At 42.6% G+C, this 5,859-nt stretch overlaps 1 long non-coding RNA gene across 1 annotated transcript; it reads right to left on the minus strand.

Annotated features, from left to right (window-relative positions):
- Window positions 1-1,975: 1,975 nt before the first annotated feature.
- On the minus strand, window positions 1,976-5,578 carry LOC123050589 (uncharacterized). Its single transcript, XR_006423799.1, has 4 exons — window positions 5,117-5,578; window positions 3,717-3,814; window positions 3,069-3,628; window positions 1,976-2,524 (listed from the first exon to the last, which is right to left on the minus strand). It is a non-coding gene; the product is annotated as an uncharacterized lncRNA (long non-coding RNA).
- Window positions 5,579-5,859: the final 281 nt, after the last annotated feature.

Raw genomic sequence — 5,859 nt, forward strand, 5'->3', positions numbered from 1 at the left:
TCGCCAGGCAGCCTCATCTCCTGTAGCCTTAAGACCATAGAAGGGTAGGGTTCATGTCCTCCTCAGAAAGACGAGGCGGTGGCACCTCCCTAAAGATGAAATAAGTGACTTCTTGACTGTCTACTACAATAAGGTTTGCCCGGTTGCGGTGATGGAGGAGCGAAGATGGCGGCGCGTCTTTGGCTCGCTCCGGTGCTTGAAGTCGCTGCTAGGTGATCTACGAACCTAGGTGTAATTTTTTTTAATTCTGGTGTTTGTTGTACTATCTTGACAATTGATGAATAGATCGAAAGTTTTCTCGTGAAAAAATAAAGGACATGAACGTTGTGTGGGTTGCATGGGATGAAGACATACTAAAATCGGAAGAGAGAGAGATTAAATGGGATTATGGGTCGTGGCTGAGATACAAGATTTCATGGGATTGTAAGAAAAAGTAATATTTAAAGATGTCCACTTAGGTGAACTTTTTGATAAACAGATATTGATTTTTTTCTCCCATTGCAACGTACGGGCATTTGTGCTAGTCTTGTCTAAAAAGAAACTAGCAACGTATCCGGCTCGAGTTTTACAGAAATGGGTAATCATATACCTTCATGCCTAGAGTAAATTATCTTTACCTAATATTAAAGAATGGAGACTTTCATAGTTCTCCATACGTCTGGTTTTACTAATAATCTTTTTTGTTCGCATACCTTTTTAGTTTTTCCGTTGGTATACTTCTCCGTTTATCCCGAGTTGTATGAAAAAAAACGTTTCGATCGTAACGCACGGGATGGGCCAGCGAGATGGCATCGATGACATAAATCCCTCCTATACGCCGCCTCGGTTCTTTTTTTCTGAAGAAATAGCAAGTGCTCGATCTCGATTCGCCGACCTGGCCGCCGCCGCCGCTCCCGCTCCCCACCGATCTCGCTGCCTCTGACAATCCCTTCCTTCCTCTCGCCACTCCCAGGCTCACTCGACCCACCGAGCATTGCCCACGAGCACCAGACCCACCCAGCTTTGACCCCGAGTGCGCCGCCCCTCCTCTTCGCCATAGCCATGAGCGCCGCCACACCTCCCTACCTCCAAGGCGGCTGCACCATCCGAGGTGGGGCCACAGCACCTCCCCAGATCACCTTGCTAGCCTGCTCCACCTCCCCTGCTCCGTGAACAGATTCTTGCAATTGCTCTCTGACTGGATATTTTCTGTAGCTCTACTCCATAGCAGTGAGTTTGGCCTCCAGGTGGATATCAACGATCTTTGGACCATGGCGAGATTCCTGATTCAACCCTTTGTTTGACTCTGTTCGTGTGGATCTTGTTCATGTGCATCTGTAAACTTTACTAGTAAAAAGGCCCGTGCATTACAACGGGTACAAAATAAATAAATGGTTAGAAACTCAATCAATAGTATACCACTGAAACAAAGCATTGCAAGTAGAAAAACAATATTTAAAGTACTCAGTATTTTTGAAAAGAAATCCATTCTTAAATAGAAAATATTTTCTGTACTGCAACAATAATTTACCGCACCCATCTTGAGCCTCTTTTCTCCTCTCTGCACTCTCTGTTCTTGGTTCTCCGATAAGGTAAAGCTCATGTTCGGCAAAGCTCCTGCCGCTGATGATGTGTTTCTTCTAAGCTCATTGAGATGGTTTTATTTTGTTTCTTTTATTAAGCCTATTGCTACCTCAATGATAACCTCAGACCTAGGGAGGGGAAGGACCCCATGCTTGGTTTTTAAGACCTGCAACTTTAAACATTTCTATATCAGTGGACTCAAGTAATCTTTGATAACACTTGCTGCAACACCTACAGTTATGAACTCATACTCGGAGTCAGAGGTTTATATCTTCCTGTTATTTCTTACAAGATCAAACCATAAATAAAAAATACATACAAACTCTAGATAATCACTTCAGCAAACCAATTAAGTTCACTTCTAGAGTGTTAAACCTGACTTTGTGATCTCTAACCCACTGGTTACTTTGTAAGGTTAAAATAATATAGATATGACTATCATATCAGTAGTCTGCTACAACAAAAGAATCGACATAGCAATCCTCATTGCTGCATTCATGGTCACACACCACTTCCTTGAAAAGACATGCCATGGTTCTTTGGTAGATGCCACCATACTGGTTTCATCTTTCAGAATCCACTAAATAGAACACGAATCGAACAAAAAATAATATTTCGCATCTAATCCGTCCTTAAGTAAGATAAGAGTGCTTGTTGATTTGCCTCCTAACAAGAAGGCAACAGGCAATCAGTGATGTCCACCTTCTTCAGCCACCATATGGTCCCATGTTTTCAGTCTCTCCAAAGTAGTTCCTTCAGCAAAAAGGAGAACATGGCGATAGGAAGAGATGGTTGGGAAATTGCGCCGGTGAGGAGCACCAAGGCATGAACCTACGGCGGCGGTGCTCTCCAGTATACGCTACAAAGTACTTCCTCCAAGTGCAGACTGAGCCATGAAATTAAATCGAGGTGCAGCAATCTTGACACTTGTTCCTCAGCCAACAAATAAAATTGAATCATCCTACACTCATACATATGGAAAGATCAGTCAGTATGCAAGAATGTATGTATTACTAACACAGATATCAAGGATCAGATCTGATCGCCCTCTTAATTCCTCCCCTTTTTTTGCAACACTTTTTTTCTCCAATAAAAGGATACAGATTTGTTCTAAAAAAAATTAAAAGATCAATAAAAGGATACTTATAGCTCTTTCCAATTGAAACCAACCGATCAACACCTTCCTTTTTTTAGTTGATCCAAACTACTCCTTCCGTTCGGAATTACTTGTCTCGGAAATGGATGTATCTAGAACTAAAATACGTCTAGATACATTCATTTCTGCGACAAGTAATTACGAACAGAGGGAGTATAACAGAATCGTGGGGCTGAATGAAAAGAAATCAGCACCCTCGTATTTTTCTCTTCTTTCCAAAACAGGCACAGTTCTCTTCCTTACAAAGGATATCTTTTTTCTTCTGACCTGTACGCTGACATTCTTTCTCTATAAAGACAAAGGAGAATATGGTGGGCAAAACGGCGGATATCATGCAAATCTATCTCACCTTAATTTGTACTTCCCCAACTCCCCATCCTCGTCCTCCACTTCCCTTGGCGTTGACATAGATAATCAGTCATTGATTTCACATGAATCAAACTGCATATGTATGTGAATGGATTGAGGACTCTTAAGAGCTTTGGAGAAAGTCTTCCCCGCACTGCTAGTGCATACCGATTAGCAAGTAGCAATAACAATTGCAATGTTACTTAAATAGAAGGGCCGGCCATTCACTGAAGCATGTATACATTTTTCTCTTTGAAAGAGAACTGCTTACAGACTTACAGCTGAAGTGCTCAATGTGGTTGCAATGCCGGAAAAAATTCCATGAATGTTCAGATCGTCAAAGCTAGTGTAACTTCCTAACATAATTATTCTTCGGTTTTTATTTGGCAAGCAAAGGCATCTAGATTTGTGAACCTATAGCACACGCAATGGTGGTTAAATCGACGAACAACCTCATCTATGGTAGACTGATGGCCTAGTTCAGCAAGAGCAGTTAAGAGGGTACCTCTTAACAGTACATTCAAGTTACCCTGCCCACTCTTGGCCTCCCAGCCAGCTCTCCTACAAAGGGACGGGTTTCTAAAAGGTTAGAAGGGACTGCACGGTGAACTATCCTTCCACTACAGAATGGTAAAAACAAATAACTTACAGCGCGAATGGCTCAAGGAAGTCAATTAGGAAGTTCTTCATATTAACCATCTCTTCAGGTGCAGCAAGATCCATCATCTCAAATATGCGCATGCTTGTCTATAAAGGCAAAAAGAACACTTAGAACAAAATCAAGTTTAGGAGCAACAGAAGTTAGAATAGGAAGAATAGTACGTTTGATGGCATGTGCAAGAACAGTATACTCAGTCTCATTCTTCTACGCAACAATCAAGTGCAGTAACGTGACCACCTTCTGTTTAGTGTTTTTACCAGCCATAATAGTTCTACCATATCTGTCTTCTGTACTCAGTGTGTTGGTCTAAACTCCATGCCTAAGTCGGGATGCAAGTTCCTCATCATAAGTTCATAACTCACTCCATAGAAACCAGTCTAATTGACATTAGGTTTACTCCACAAATCATCTTTCTTTTGACATTCTACAAGCCCTGAAAAATTGAAATCCTCCTGTTTTCCATAGAAAAAAGAACTTTTGCTGAACTGAGTATGAACAACAGCATAGTGTGATGGGAACTATCCACTGCCCAACTCCTTCAGACCCACTTGACAGGAATTGTGTTTGCAAGAGACAAGACCAAAAGAGGTTCAGAAAGCCACAAGCCAGAACAAAGTTTGATAACGATAAAACATGTAAAGTAGAAAAGGATTTTGCGAGTGTCTATGGTCAACCTGCTCCAGCTCTAGCTTTCCATCCAATTCGTTTTCCACCGCTTTTTGAGTGGACAATACGTTTCCATCATCTCAAGAAAATTTCCTGGACACTAAACACTAAAACAGTTGGATTCAAGGGTAAGCCTACTTGATTCTCTAATTCCCCCGAAAACAGAATGTAGCAAACATAAAAAACTTATACTACTACTTTACATGTTTTACCTTTTTTTCCTCAAGATGGAAATATAGGGACGCTGAGTCAAGCAAACACACTTACTCCAAATCAAGAAAGGTAATAACTGGTTTATAATCAATCAATATTCTTCGCATCCCGTCTCTTTCTAATTATGGCATTGGTTAACTCACTTATCAACAGAACCTGGTTTTTTCAGGCTTTCTACCTTACACAGTACAATTGTAATTCAGTAGCAGTATATTTGTATCTAATCTTCCATATAGGTTCTTTCAGGCTTTCTACTTTACACAGTACCATTGTAATTCATCGAGTATATTTGTATCTAATCTTCCATATAGAAGCTACTCATTGCAGATAAAAGGGCAACTGCGTGGAAAATACAGTAGCTTTGGTTTCATTGTCTGATTTTTTTACACCATTATAAGGGGGTGACAAGTTCAGAGACAGTGTCCATTAGGTATCTGGCAAGCTATACTTCAATCAGAGAAGGGGATGACACACAAATAGTTCAATGGAGAAAGAAGAGAGGAATGCACCATCTCTGGGTGGTCTGGCAAGATTCTGGACCAAGGATGAGTAGTCTCCATGGCCTCCGTCGCCGCATCCGTGGTTCCTCGGTCCACCGGACTTCTCACCAAAGCCGCCTCCCCAATTCCATCAGCCGCAGCAACATAGTTGGATGGTCCTCTGCCCTCTGTCGTCGTCGCAGGAGGAGGAGTGGTCGGTTGGGCTACCCCACCGAAGACATCAGATGGTCCTCCCGTTCCACCGCGGCCGCCCTCTCGCGTCCTCCCCTCACCGTCCTGCTGCCTCGTCTTCCTCCTCCTCCCCCGCGCCTCCACCAGCCTGGTGCTTCGCGTGGCTCCTGCCCTCGCGCACCGGACCGACGACAAGGTACTACGACGACGACTGGGGATAGGAGAAGGTGGCGAGGGTTGCCGGGAGCGGAGGGATGGGGCGCGGCGGGGGAGCGAACCCTAGCGCCGGGGCGTCTCGGGTTCTCGTGCGGGAGAGAGAGGTGTTTGTCAATTTTTTCACTTAAAGATGAAACGTCATGGAGCGCGGGTTAATTAAAAAAAACTACACGGACTTTTTCACAAAAAAGACATGACGGTGAACCCAACAGACTCAATCCATGCTTTATTATAACTAGCACAAATTCCCGTGCGTTGCAACGGGTACAAAATAAATAAACTTATTTTTAGAAATTTTAAATAAAAACTCAAACAACTTTGAAAGTAGCAAAAATATTATTTGAAGTGTTGAAAAGTGCATTTTC

The sequence above is a fragment of the Triticum aestivum genome, chromosome 2D (assembly GCF_018294505.1).
Source record: "Triticum aestivum cultivar Chinese Spring chromosome 2D, IWGSC CS RefSeq v2.1, whole genome shotgun sequence".
NCBI classification, from domain to species: Eukaryota; Viridiplantae; Streptophyta; class Magnoliopsida; order Poales; family Poaceae; genus Triticum; species Triticum aestivum.